Here is a 16,147-nt window from a genome sequence, read left to right on the forward strand (position 1 = left end):
AATGCCAAAGTCTATGATCTATTTAATACACTGAGATGTCTCTAAACACACCACACAGACACCTGCACACAACTATGTGTAAGTTGATGACTACCTGTATTATCTACCTTCACCGAGTTTTCTGTACCTTAAAGAGGCATTTAGTAAGAGTTCCATAACGTTATATGTATTATAATAAACAGTGAGACCTGCTGGAAGAGTGGTAAATTAGACAACAGCACAAGCAACAGAGGTTTTAAACTAAGTAAAAGGTCTTTTTAAATGAATATTTGTATTAACATATTCTATTCATAACTGACAGCACCTGTATTGTAGATAGGAGCCTGGGGTGTATAATAAAAACAAGTTTACAATATAAGCTCATATCTAAAAATCAAGGAAGATTCTAAGACCATGTCTATATTGTATGGCTCTCCACGCTCTTTACAAGCATCATAACCATCTTGTCTGTGTTGAGCCAGTGATTTATGAAAGCCAGAAGAAAACACTGCGGTCCCAAGGACCCTGGGGCAAGACTTAATAGTACCCTTGAGCATAAAATAATTGTTATCCCTTTTTTTAATGCCAAACAAAGGAAACTGTATGTTACAGTCCACTGTTACCATCATTATAATCATAAGTAAAAGTACTTTTAAAGTCAGGTAACTCATTAGCATTGCACTGGGTGAGTACTTTATAGACAATCTCTTTGAGGAAAGAAATCTCCTAGTGATATAATGAGTGTAAAGATGTACATTCTTCTGAAATGGTGCCAAAACATGAAAGAAATGCTAGTTTTGAAACTTGTCCAGCTTGTACATCAAGTCACCCAGCTTCCTGAGATAGATAACTCTGCTTTTATGTTCTTCCATTTCTGCCTTTGCTCTACTAGAGTGATGTAGTTGTTTATGACTTCTCTGTAGGATTTACTCAAAAGGGACCACCTAGAACTATAAACCCCAACTGCAAAGTGGGTTTTATCAGATAGAAGATGACCTTGGCTGTTGGCCCATTATTACAACTCTACTTGCCAACATTTTGTATCCACAATTTTTAAAACTATGTTTACTTTTACCTTTATATTTAGGCTGCTGTTATCATTTCTTGATTTACCTCTATCTTGAAACTAGTAAGTGGTTTGCAGCCTAGAAACATTATTCACTTGGCTATGACCCACCATACTTAAGGTATCACATGGTGTCTCTGATTATATATTGTATTACTGCTGTTACAATTAATTCAGTATTAATCACTGTTATCATTGCTTTATTGTTAATCATTGCTTCAGTACTGATAACCAACTCATGCAGATGCTCTATAGTATTTGAAGAGAATAGAGAGAACCTAAGTAAGCAAATTCTCAGTGTACAATTTTTGAGCTCCACTCTGAAAAAACTTTATATTATAGAATCATTCCAAATTCTGGGTGTTCCCTGGTGGTCTAGTGGTTAGGATTTGGTGCTTTCAGCACTGTGGCCCGGGTTCAATTCCTGGTCTGGGAACTTAAATCCCACATCAAGCTGCTACATGCCATAGTCAAAAAAAAAAAAAAAATCAAAATTCTGAAACATGGGTCCTGAACCTTAATGGTATTGAAGGAAACTATAGCTGTGACTAGAACAAAGTTGGAAAAATAACAAGAAACTTCTGCTGCATGACATTCTCTTTATAATGAATCACTTGGAACAGGCACCCCACAACAAGAATTTCACAAGAGACTTTCAAGGACCTCTTTTCTTCCTTTTTGATGAACTGCATACTGACAAAACTGAGCTCAAGTAAGAATATACAAATCTATCACAATGCTAAGAAACTGGCCACAAGCCCACACCCATCATTTTCAAAAATTCATAGAGGATTAGGAATACGGTCAGAATGTAACTATATTGTATAAATACATGTAAATATACATAAACATATATTTTTTATGTAACTGGAAACCTACCAAGGCAAATCATCGTTAAACCTTTGTCACCAAGAAAAACAGTACAGATCATGTAGTAAAACAATTCTTTAAGAAAGAAAACATTTCCAACAAATTTAATATAAGTTCTGGATATAGAAGACAAGGAGACTTTCCTTCCTTCATCCTCCACTAAACATGTATTATGGAACAACAACGTGTCAGGAAACAGGCAGAAAACAGTCCCTATCATCAAGAATTACATAACCTAGTGACTAAAGCAAACAAAGGGTTTGCTTTAATTTCATCACAACAAGGTAGATGCATTAATGGATGTAAATCAAAGTTTTATGAGTGCCTGAAAAAGAGCCCCAATAGCTCCAGCTAGATGGAAGACTCTCTTGACATGACTTAAGTGATATATACTCATCAATATACCAAAAAATACTTCCAAGATCATATAACCACAACAATTCAGAAAAAACTTCCAAGAAAAAAAAAAAAAAAATGAAGCATCCCAGGCATTAATCTTGGATCTAGAGTGGTTTAAATTATTTTCGACAGCCTCCATGATGGACAAGACAACATGCTTTGTAACATGGCAGGCAACTCTGTCAAAAGCTCTTTCAAAGCAAGCGCTGATTTCTCCCTCTTTTTACCACATAAAATACTAATTTCACATTCGAAGCTTGAAGAACATGCAAAGTGTGCTCATGTATAAAGATGGAATTAAAATGCTAGTGACCTTGGTAAATTGACAATAATCAACAGAAAATAAATGAAGGCTAGAGCAAGTCATTGTCTTTAGACACGAATAATCTGGGTTAAAATTTGAATTCGGTCACCGAATAAGTTTAGGGACCTTCAGCAGGGCTACCCTTTAACCTCATTGACAGTCAACTATTTAGCCATAAAATGAGGATATTGATACTAATTTCTTGGGGCCTTAGGCCATTATGAGGAATAAATGAATTCATACATATATAAAGGTTCAGGTACACAAATAAAGGTTCCAGAGTTCTCATCATGGCTCAGCAGTTAACGAACCCAACTAGTATTCATGAAGACACAGGTTCAATCCCTGGCCTTGCTCAGTGGTTTAAGGATCTGGTGCTGCAATGAGATGTGGTGTAGGTAGCAGACATGTCTTGGATCCTACCTTGCTGTGGCTGTGGTGTAGGTTGGCAGCTACAGCTCAGATTCGACCCTTAGACTGGGAACCTCCATATGCCACAGGTGCAGCCCTAAAAAGACAATAAATAATAAATAAATAAGTAAATAACAAATGTTCCTACAAAGGTCATGACCCAGTGTACCTAATGAACATTAGTCTCATGTCCTCACTACATACATGGAAACAAAAGGTTTCCTAAATGGAAAAGACCTTGAAAGTTCTCCTTATCAATTTTCCTTTAAGATATTCTGAACTGATAGTATGTGAAAAGGTCACTCCACAACTTTTCTTATCAAATGTTTTAATCTCCTTTAGGAGCAGAAAAAGACAGCAGCCTTGGTATCAAGCATAAACTTTATCCGTTCATTTATTTGACAATTATTAAATATCTACCACAGGCCATGGACCTTGCCCTAAAACAGTATCTTCTAAACCTATGTCCAAGTTTTTGATCTCAATAACCTGGTGGATGATAAGTATCCCCAACCTCCAGTGTTATAAATCCACCACTTTCTGAGATAATTTTTAGTCTTTAGACAGATTTAAATATTATTTGGTGACAAAGGAAAAAAAAAACAGAAGACTTTTGAGAGAGCAGAGTACATTCAAGCTGAGACATCCAGATAGGGAGGCCTGGCATACAGTTGGAGTTGGACATTCAGACTGAAAAAAATCTTGCTAGGAATCTCAGATTTGGAAATCATCAGCACATTGGCACCAGTTAAGTAATGAGAGTAAAGAGAATCAGTGAGGAACTATGAATATGTAGATACTCCAAGGACAGAGACTAGGGAACACCATCATTTCAAGGAGATACTGAGGAAGAGGAGCCAGCAAAGAGGTTCTAAAGAACAATTAAGGAAGACGAGAACCACGAATATTGTTTAATAAGCCTATGGGGGAGGGAAGTTGAGTTGGAAAAGATGGTCGTCTAAATCAAATGTCAGAAAAATCAACTAAAATGAAACCTAAATAAAATCCAATAAAAATCCAATAAAATCCAATAAAATTTAATTTTACCCATAAAGAACTTCAAAGAAAACAACTTCAGAAAACATCCATTTACCATTTGAATGCCTCTGAAATAATACTCTCCCGGAAGCTGTCCAGTTGCATGTTTATGAACACCCCAATGTTAGAAGTTTACAGCCTTTTTTAAATTTATTTATTTTGTCTTTCTGGGGCTGCACTCATGGCACATGTAAGTTCCTAGGCTAGGGGTCAAATCCAAGCTGTAGCTGCTGGTCTATGCCACAGCCACAGCAACGTCAGATCCAAGCCCCATCTGTGACCTACACCACAACTCACAGCAATGCCAGATCCATAACCCACTGAGCGAGGCCAGGGGTTGAACCTGTGTCCTCATGGATACTAGTCGGGTTCCTTACCGGCGAGCCATAATGGAAACTCCAGAAGCTTACTGCTTTCTAAAACTCTTAAATCTTTGGACAGCTGTAAATATTACCAAGTTTTCTCCTTTTGAATCAACATCTTTCTCTTTATAGGTGTGGAGAAAAGAGAACCCTCCTATATACTATTGGTAGGAATGTAAATTGGTGCAACCACTATGGAAAATAGTATGGTGATTCCTCAAAAAACTAAAACTAGAACTACCATATGATCCAGCATTCCCACTCCTGGGTATATATCTAGACAAAACGATAATTCAAAAAGATACAAGCACTCCTATGCTCATTGCAGCACTATTCATATTAGCCAAGACAGGGAAACAACCTAAACTTCCACTGATAGATGAATTGATAAAGAAGATGGGGTACATACATACAATAGGACACCACTCAATCATAAAAAAAGAAATAACATTTGCAGCAACACAGATCCAACTAGACATTATCATACTAAATGAAGTCAGAAAGAGAAAGACAAATTCCATGTGATATCGCTTATATGTGGAATCCAAAATATGGCACAAATAAACCTATCTGCAAAACAGAAACAGACTCATAGACATGGAGAACAGACTTGTGGTTGCCAAGGGAGAGTGAGGAAGGAGCGGGATGGAGTGGCAGTTTGGGGTTAGTAGATGCAAACATCACATTTAGAATGGATAGATAATAAGGTCCTACCGTATAGCACAGGGAATTATATCCAGTCTCCCAGGGGTAGACCATGATGGCAAATAATATTTAAAAAAAGTGTGTGTGTGTGTATGCGTGTATGTGTGTGTGTGTGTGTGTATGCGCCGTACAGCAGAAATTGGCACGACATTGTAAATCAACTATACTTTAATAAAAAATAAAAATCTTTCTCCTTGTATGTCTGTCCACTGATATAACTCTATATTATAAATATTTGAAGATACAGCTTGACCCTAAATGTGCAAAGATATTTGTGGGTGTAAATTTATATGCACATGTACATTTTCATTTATTGGCTACCTCTTCTACTAGACTATAAACTCTAAGAAGTAAAAACACTCTCCTTTACCTACTAAGTATCCGCAGCACATAGCATAGTGCCTGACACATAGTAGGTGCTAGATAAACAATGATTAAATGAATATTGACAAACAGGGTATTAAGCTCTAGAATAAACTATTGAATGAAATTTTAGCATTTTTTTCTCTGTAGAATATTTTTCTTTAATTGGATCAATGTTCACATAACTTTGTACATCAGTGTAAGAAAGCAAGACAGATTGAGTGCCTTCTGAAACTCCCTTCCAGAACTTTGATTCTATGAAAAGCTGACAAAGATTATTTGTAGTGGAAACATCCCACTGAAAAATCAGAAAAACTAGGTTCCAGACTTGATCTACCACTATTTCTGTGCCCTTCAACTTATCTGGCTACAGCTCTGGGCATTGAGACTTCATTTATAAAGTGAGGCTTTTGGATTCTATATCCTCCATGTTTTTTTCCTGATTTATGGCAGGGGGAGGGGTGGAATCAGGTGTAAATGTTATAATAAAATGTATAAAGAAAAATATTTGAAATGCCTACTTATTGCTCTGATTATACCCTCACTTCTTTAAACTCCACATTTTTTTTTTCATTTCTAAAGTTACTATGTATCTACAATAAGCTCCTTTTATACCACATTTTCACTTTGTCATATCCCCAGTCATTTGAAATAAAACTGCCCTGTCAGGAGTTCCTGTCGTGGCGCAGTGGTTAACGAATCCGACTAGGAACCATGAGGTTGCGGGTTCGATCCCTGCCCTTGCTCAGTGGGTTAAAGATCCGGCGTTGCCGTGAGCTGTGGTGTAGGTTGCAGACGCGGCTCGGATCCCAAGTTGCTGTGGCTCTGGCATAGGCTGGCAGCTACAGCTCTGATTGGACCCCTAGCCTGGGAAACTCCATATGCCGTGGGAGCGGCCCAAGAAATAGCAAAAAGACAAAAAAAAAAAAAAAAAAAAAAAAAAAAACTGCCCTGTCAGCTTCAACAAAGTGGCTCTTCAAATGAAGGTATATTATTGTTTGTTATGATTTTACATTTTATCTGTCACAAGAGGACTTTCTCTTATAACAAAACTTTCTGGCTAGGGCTATTTATAGTTTTAGAGTATAATCCATATGATACTTAAATTATTGATGATTAAGACAAATTATTCCCACCTACTAATCTATTCTAGAACCAATAATTATAATTCAGACAAAGAAAGTAAAGTGTACAAAGAGCACATTATATATTACAAATAGATATTATGAATAGATATAACATAGACACACATATATATGCTAAGCATTCCATATCTTTCATCAAAAAAAAAAAGATTCAGTATGTTCCCATCCTTTTCCAATGTGTTTAAAAACAGATTCAAAAGAAAATGCAATGTAACTATAATACAGTATTCCTCCTTTGATTTTGCCATCATTTAAAAACATCCATAACCTCAAGAACAGGAACCTACTATTCATATTACCATAGAATACCTACTACCTGCATTATCATATTATTAGGAAAAAAGTCCATTTACAGATATATTTTCTGTTTTACTCAAAAAGGCATTGTCTGAATTCTTCCAATATAATTAATGTTTTCATGAAGCTTTGTCATTAATCAGAAAATTAGAAGATTGCATTGTTCAATACTCAACAAGCATTTAGCATCTAATTAGTCTTATATTGATGTTCTACAGAGGCAAGTGAGTTCTGCACCAGCACTGCTGCGTAGGCTACTCCCACCCTACCCTTAAGAAACCCATGTCTTACACAGCAAAGAGCCCCAGAGATATTTTCATAAGATAAATGTAATAGACTACTTCAGCCTGAATTTAAATTCCAGAAAAAGACCCACTTTAGCTCACACATGCTTAGGAGTTGGGATTTTACTTTTTCAATTCAAAGGAACAAGTATTTGAGTATATGAATAATTTTTCAAATTTTCTTGAATGCTAGGTCTTTATCTCATTACTTAATAAAGTTTCTTATTAAATGAAATTGGAGGACCACGGCACGCTACATGCTACATATGGGAAATCTGAGAGATATGCAAAGAATGATATGGATGTTACAGCATAATTTAAATGATATAACTCTAAACTTAGAGAGAACTTAGGATGTCTAGATAGAAATAACTGATACCAAGACAATTCTTTATCCAGCATTCTATTAAGCAGAATAAGTCTACTTTTCCAACGAGTATGATTGAGATGCAGTACTGTATGGTTTAAAACTCAGCTCTGAGGCAGGATGTACAATTGAAGACTTGTCTGCTTTTTACAAGCTGTCCAGCCATGGTCAAGCCACTTATTAATAAAATAGGGATAAGAGTAATACCTTTTTCTGGAATTACCGAGTATATTATATAACTCATGTAGAGTGTTTGGCACAGTGCCTGGCACATTGTGAATGTTCAGGTTTTAACTTTTTTAAGTATCAGTAAATCTCCATAGAGAGTAAAGACCATAGCAGCTAAGTCTCTACCCCCTCACAGTGTGCTTGTCCAGCACAGCTCTGCAGGAGCACAGCCTTAATACACAATGATATCCAGGAGTAGCAGTAGGGAAAATCGAAATAAGGAACTCCAGGCATGCTCCCCACTTTCCTCTTTTGCTCTCCCTTCCTGCTATCATCAGCTTCTCTAGACAGCAGGTCATTACAGCAAAGGTGGACTTCATGGTTTATGAGGCCAAGTTGCAGCAAGCTGAGCAAAAACCCAGAGAGAAAGGTGACTCTTCTTTTTGACATTAAAAAGAGCTAAGATTCTTTTATATAGGCTACTGTTCCCCAGGGGTCTCTCTCTCCTTGGTGTTTGTTCAACACTCTTCCTGGAGATCTCTCCTAGTTAGAAGATTTAAACAGCAACATGTACACTGATGACTCCCAAATCTTTCTCTCTAAACCCTAATTCTGTCCTGAACTCCAGACCCATACTTGCCACAACTTGTACAGATTTCCTCTTGTGTATTCCAAGAGCACCTCAAACTCAAAATGTTTAAAATTAAACCAACTATCTTCATCTAGACAGACTAGCTTTGGGGATCTCCCTGTAAAAAAACATCATCAGTCACCCAAGCCAGGACCTTCAGTCTCCTTGACTGATTGGTTCAATTTCCTCCTGGCTTCCTATTTTGGACTCCATAGAATCTACTTTCTACAGTGCCACCAAAGCATCTAATTATCACAGGAGGATGGGTCTCAGCAGGGACCCCAGAACTAAAAGCCTGGCAGCATATAATGGGTCATTCATTCTGTTACAGTTCTTCTTAGAGTGGCTATGGAAGTGGACATATACTCCGTAAAGACAGAGATTTTTCTTTGATGTAACAGAAAGATATACTGTTAATAACTACATGGGTTCTGAGAGTCTTTACCCTACTTGCAAGCCTGCTGAATTTTATGGATAGTAGCAAAAGGCACAAGACTCTTGGGTCAGAAAGAGAGGACTTATTTCATAGCCAGAAGTATGAACATCACTTTTGAGTCACCTCCCTTTGTCCCCAAGTCCCACACGTGTGATGCAAAGCAGCCCATGTGGATGTTGCACACACACAGGTTTGTGGCACGTTGAGCTTAGGAAACCCAAATCTTTTATAATGGGCTACAAGCAAACATGCCCTTTACCTTGGAGGAAGATTTGTATGTGTGCTGAACAGTAAACAGATCTTTCCTGTGATTCAGAGAGAGATCTGATCTTCTAAGACTGTTCGCCTTTTAAACTTTCTTAAAAAGATATTATGGAACAAAGGGGTACTTAGTGTCTTGAGAGACCCACGGAGAAATTTATCGCAACAGATGGGCTTTGTGTGCAAATCAGCCTCTTGGCACTTGCTAGTTGTATGATTTTTAGCTGTCTCTATCAGTTTGCTCACCTCAAATTGAGGATAGCATTTATCCTCAACTTACAGCCATTTTAAACATGAAATGAAATCACATTTATAAAGTATTTTATAAAAAATACAGAAGAATGCAAATGTGGTTATTATTTATGCTTATGGAACACACTTTGTTGTTTATTATGAAGATAAAAGGGAAATAATCTGGAATTTTAGAATAATAAAATAAATGATTTATTAATAAAATGCTTATTAAATGCCTAAATATGTTCTAGTGTAGGCTTAGGTAGTACAAAGTGAAGAATAAAACATCTGGAGTTCCCGTCGTGGTGCAGTGGTTAACGAATCCGACTAGGAACCATGAGGTTTCGGGTTCGGTCCCTGCCCTTGCTCAGTGGGTTAACGATCCGGCCTTGCCGTGAGCTGTGGTGTAGGTTGCAGACGCGGCTCGGATCCCGCGTTGCTGTGGCTCTGGCGTAGGCCGGTGGCTACAGCTCTGATTAGACCCCTAGCCTGGGAACCTCCATATGCCACGGGAGCGGCCCAAGAAATAGCTAAAAAGACAAAAAATAAAAATAAAAAAAAATAAAACATCTTTCTTGACCTCAAGAATTTCATAGTCTAGGAAGGAAGCAGACAAGGCAGTGTCTAAGATACAGAATAGAGAAGTTCCCATCGTGGCTCAGTGATTAACGAATCTGACTAGGATCCATGAGGTTGCAGGTTCGATCCCTGGCCTTGCTCAGTGGGTTAAGGATCCGGCGTTGCCATGAGCTGTGGTATAGGTTGCAGACGCAGCTCGGATCCCGCATTGCTGTGGCGCTGGTGTAGGCCGGTGGCTACAGCTCTGATTCGACCCCTAGCCTGGGAACCTCCATGTGTTGCAGAAGTGGCCCTAGAAAAGGCAAAAAGACAAAAAAAAAAAGAAGATACAGAATAGAAGCACAGAAGGATGACCTATGGTCATCATTGACTTACAGAGCTTGGAGGGATCTAAGTAATCATTAAATCCAATCATCTCATTTACCACTGAGAAAACTGATGACAGAAGTGTTTGGTAACTTTTTAAGGGCTGACTATCTGGAGGCAAGGTCAGAACTAGGACCCATTCTTTCTGACTTGGTTAAATTTAAAAAAAAAAAAAAAAAAGTCTTGACAGAAACTTCTTATTCCTGGATAGAGTTTTTACAAGATCAAGGGGAAAAAAAAAAAAAAAGAAAAGGTTAGGCACCATATATCTTTCTTTCCTCTATAACTTTACTTTAGTTCGTTGCTATTTTATGTCTTTATTCTTCAAGAATTACAATGCATTTATTCTTTGTCTAACATTTTTTCTTCTCTCAATGGTCAATAATTTCCTCTATTCATTGTATAAAAATTATAACTAAAACAAACTTCCCTTCTGACCACTTTTCTTCCCTTTCATTTCATTTGGCCCCCTATCTAACAACTTTTTCCCATCACATCCTACAAAATGCTAAACTTGCCACCTTTTCAATCCCTGATTGTCAGTTATTTAGTCTTTTTGCTTTCATTTTGCTTCAGTCTGGTATACCATCTCCCCAGTGAACTTGAAGCAGATTTCACAAAATACAAAGTGAAATATTAGTCTCAAATCCTGAAGTCCATTTTGAAAACTAGATGTAATCAGATGATAGGAAAAGATACCAGGTAAGGAAGACCTTAACTTACATAGGCTTCTACAAGTGTAACAAACTTTTGCTGCAAGGTAAAATTCACCAATATACAATAAGCTTGATTTTAATTCTACTTATTGATTTTGAAAATCTTTCCATAATACACAGTGCCTAAATTTTTCATTAACCTCATATTTGAGATTGAGTTGGGAAGAAGCATAGATTTTTTTCAATAAATTTCACAGTGTACCTAGCTCAATAGCCTTAGATCTTAATTATAAAAGTATGAATGGTTTTGGACAATACAGAGAAAAATCAGATCCATTCAAATTAGAGCCTGTCCTTTGACTCATTAAAGAGTTACAAAAATATGTTTTATACCTCAAAGAGTGAAGACATTATATTTAAGGGTTTTGAGCAACTTTTTAAGTATATAAGGATGCTAATATGTACAGTTTAATTAAATCTTTTAAAATAAAGTCAACACAAAATTCAGCTTTCAGTTTTTAATGATCTAATGAGTTGATTTTTTTGGCTTCATAATACACATGAGTTTCCTTCATATTCAAATATAGTCAGAGAATTTTAATTTTGTGAAATCATCTTTGGTAGCAAGCATTTAAAAGCTTTGCTTAACCCAGAAGGACTAAAATAAAATCAATATTTGAATGCATACTACCTGTACTAAATAGCATTTAAAATTAGAACACCAATAATTTTCAATATCATTGAAGCCAAGAACAATGATATCACAGTCAATAGTGTTCCTGAAGGTGAAATAAGCAAATCTGGTTCATGATAAATTATGAAAATGGTAATTATGTAGATAAGAATAAACGGCTTTAAATTCCCTAATGAATGATGAGTCAGTCACTGACAAGAGCAATCAAAATATATTCCATATGTGATTAACAACACTTAAATTTGACACTGACAAATATTTAATTTATACAACAATGGCATCATAAGCATATGCAGTCTCTAAACCTCCAGCTTACAATAAATTGTGAAAAGAAAGGGAATATCAGTCAGCATATTCATTTTGATTTTGTCCTTGATGTTTTGCCTAGAATTTATTTATTTTTTAATGCTAACATACCTTTCAGATTAGAGATGGAAAGGGCAGGTCAAAATAAATGCTCTCTCACACATACAACACAGACGCAATTAAAATAAATGACAGTTCTTTGTAGAATACTTCCTCACACATTGAAGAAACATACAAAAAGACATTCTATCAATATGAATTGCTGGTCAACTTCCCATTAAATTTATTAAGTGGGTTATACGTCCGACACTATGCTAAGTACCAGGAATCAATAGAAACATGATAAACATGGTTCTGCCTCACAGAGCTTACAGTCTAACAGACTGAGTAAAATCAATGCATATCATTACTCAGCTATAAGCAAAGCTATTCTATAGAAACTTCCAACACTTAAAAGAAACTGAGTAAGATTTAATAGCATTACTATTACAAACTATATTAATCATACAACTTGGAAGAAAACAAATTATTTCACCCTCTCAGATTTATATGCCTAAATCTAATCTCTGTTTAAAATTAATATCCTAGCATAACAAAACATAAAAATTTCCAGAGCTTTGATAAAACTGGCAATAAAAGTTTTATTTGAGCTGAGTTTGTGACATGATATCCAAGGTCATGTCTGGGTAGAATAGAGTCACACACCTGAGCTATGACACCTCTGGCATTTGTAAAACTGGTTTGGGGGAAAAGTACAAATCAAATATGAAGAAGTCAAACTCCCTAAATAAGTTATGATGTCTTCAACCCTAAAGAGATCACTTTTGGAAAGGTATTTAGGATTAGCAGAGCAAAAGCAAAAGAGAGAGAGTCACTTTAAAGTTGAAAGTGCAATAAACATACAAGGAAAACCACCTTTTTTCAACCCCATCCTCCCACATATTCATAACTACTTAAGTAGAAAACAAACTTAATGTTGTGCCCACAACTTTGACATTTAAGCCCTAAAACAAAGCCATTACTGTTGAAGTTCCAAAAATGATTTGGGGAGTTAAACTTGACTTGTATACTAGAATACATCCATGTGTAATATAATGTCTTAGTTATGAAATAAAATTATTTCTTCAAACTGTAGGAAGTAAACAAAACTTGCTTTAATTGTGAAGAAAAGACAACTGACTTATGCTTTGGCAGTGGGGCGAGGGGACCATGTTCTCTAAGACTAGAAAACTGAGCATTAATGCTTATGAATTCTGTGCTCAGATTAAGAAGGCTTTGAGAAAAGTATTTACAATTGATGGCCAGGTTTAGGCTGCTTACTGCAAGGAGAAACCTGTCTAAGAAGTAGGAGTGAGAGGCTCCCAACATGTATGCATGCATAGAGAGAAATTCAGTGGTGAAAAAGCTCTCTAAAGCTTTGCAACTCAAGTCCCTGCAGCATTAGCTTTACCCAGGAGCTTATCAAAATGCATAAACTCCAGGGCCCACTGTAGAACCTGCATTTTAGCAAAATTTCCCAGATGGTTAGTGTGCATAGAGAAATTTAAGAGCCTTTGGCCTAGAGAAATAGGCTTTATATCTGGCATAAATTTAAACTTCTGCATCTTCAGTGCATCTCTTAAACCCTTCAAGGTACCACCAACTTCAAGGTGAGTTTAGCATCAACTGATCAATGAGCCAATAAGAGAAAGAAAACTAAAAACTGGGGTGAGACTGAACCACTCATCATTATCATTCAGCTCCTCCAGCTGAGCCCTTGACTATCAACCACCCTGGCTCCAGAAGCAACTGGGGTTGGAGGATTGTGACAAGAAATGACAGAAGGGCGGGTAAACACTGTCTCCCTCACTGGCTGTCTTCACACATCCCCCTGTTAAAAGTGACACACTCATGGTCCTTAGCCTGCATATGGCTCACAGACATGTCTGCTGGCCCGCAGAGTATTTCAAACTGGAATTCAATGCGGTCATTTATAAATCTGAGATTTTCACATTAAAAAATCTGCACATCGCTGGAGAGGGTGTGGAGAAAAGGGAACCCTCCTGCACTGTTGGTGGGAATGTAAACTGGTACAGCCACTACAGAGAACAGTTTGGAGATACCTTAGAAATCTATACATAGAACTTCCATATGACCCCGCAATCCCACTCTTGGGCATATATCCGGACAAAACTCTACTTAAAAGAGACACATGCACCCGCATGTTCACTGCAGCACTATTCACAATAGCCAGGACATGGAAACAACCCAAATGTCCATCAACAGATGATTGGATTTGGAAGATGTGGTATATATACACAATGGAATACTACTCAGCCATAAAAAAGAATGACATAATGCCATTTGCAGCAACATGGATGGAACTAGAGACTCTCATACTGAGTGAAATGAGCCAGAAAGACAAATACCATATGATACCACTTATAACTGGAATCTAATATCCAGCACAAATGAATATCTCCACAGAAAAGAAAATCATGGACTTGGAAAATAGACTTGTGGCTACCTGATAGGAGAGGGAGGGGGTGGGAAGGATCGGGAGCTTGGGCTTATGAGACACAACTTGGAATAGATTTACATGGAGATCCTGCTGAGTAGCATTGAGAACTATGTCTAGATACTCTTATTGCAACAGAACAAAGGAGGGGGGGGAAATGTATACATGTAAGAATAACATGATCCCCTTGCTGTACAGTGGGAAAAAAAAATTTTTTAAATACATATATATATATAATGAACTCAAAAAAAAAAAAATCTGCACATCTAAGTTCTCTTCTACAAATCAGAAAATCTGGCAACACCAAGCCCACGTTCCAGCACGGCAAGAAGTAGAGCCAAGGCTCAGCTCTCCTATTGGCCAGAATCTCCACCCTTCCCTACAGTCTCCCCAGTGCTGTAGCTGAGGCTGAGTGCCAGTTGCCATTTGTCATCTTCCATTTGGTCTGCTTCATCATTTACATTCCCAGCCTGACTCCTATAGCCATTTAAATTTGCAACCCCTTTAAGAGGCTCTAGGAAGCATCATGTCCCTGATCTCAAAGCATTCAGCCTATCTGAATTTATTCTTTCATGTATGTAACTGAGGAAAAGGAGCTACTGTTTGTGTCACCGTTAGTTTGATCATTCATCTTATGAACTGAATCAGTCCATTAAACTACGTACTACTTCACCTCAAATATACACTGTGATATTCTTCTTCACAACTCATTCCAATGCAGACATTTTAACCATTTCTTTCCATAACTGTACTTCACAATTATAAACAAGAATGGGAGTTCCTGTCGTGGCGCAGCAGAAACGAATCCGACTAGGAACCATGAGGTTGTGCGGGTTTGATCCCTGGTCTCGCTCAGTGGGTTAAGGATCTGGCGTTGCCATGAGCTGTGGTGTAGACCAGTGGCTACAGCTCTGATTCGACCCCTAGCCTGGGAACCTCCATATGCTGTGGGTGCGGCCCTGAAAAGACAAAAAAAAAAAAAAAGAAAGAATAGTAAGGGCAGGTATAGCACAAATACATTGTCGAAACTTTCCTCCAGAATTCATTTCTAAATTTAAAGCATTATACTAAAATGGTAAGTTGTGTATCTGTCTTTTTTGTTTACTAAAATACCCCAAGCACCTAGAGAGTGCTCAATAGTTATTGAATAAATAAGTGAATTTTCCCAAGGAATATAAATTCTTTAAAGTTCATATACAGATCTTGAATGAATGTGTTTAATTATCAACAGGTAGATGAAGATTATTCATTTGCTAACCTAGTTCTCTTTGAGTTAATCGATCAAACCATTTTTATCTCAGTAACTAGGAAAACCAGCTGTAGAGAAATGTAACACCAATGAGCCTAAGATTCATGGCCTATCACAACTCGTTTTGCAGCAAAACAGCATCATGCAAACTAGGCAAAATGGCTACGTTGAATTATAAGATTTAGTCTGATTCAATTTTATGTCCCCACATCTCTAGTCTTTAGCCATCAGCATAATCATCATCCACATCATCATCATCCCCAATATATAAAGCTGAACAACTATGACAAATCGCTTACAGAAAAGCATTTATAGAATATTTACTCGCATGCCAGCAACTTTTTGAGCTAGATGCCCCTAACTGTCTAAATAAAGGTATGTTCTGCAATACCATTATACTTTCTGGGGCATGATGCTTACTAGGTCTGGACATGGGAAAAAAATTACATTCTTAATTGTCTTGAAAACTTGACTGAAGGA

General features: G+C 37.1%; 1 protein-coding gene across 2 annotated transcripts in view; it reads right to left on the bottom strand.

Annotated features, from left to right (window-relative positions):
• FAM19A2 (family with sequence similarity 19 member A2, C-C motif chemokine like) overlaps window positions 1-16,147 on the bottom strand; it is a 501,549-nt gene that overhangs the window by 476,849 nt on the left and 8,553 nt on the right. The gene's annotated exons all lie outside the window — the stretch shown is intronic.

Source organism: Sus scrofa, chromosome 5, assembly GCF_000003025.6.
Source record: "Sus scrofa isolate TJ Tabasco breed Duroc chromosome 5, Sscrofa11.1, whole genome shotgun sequence".
Taxonomy (NCBI): domain Eukaryota; kingdom Metazoa; phylum Chordata; class Mammalia; order Artiodactyla; family Suidae; genus Sus; species Sus scrofa.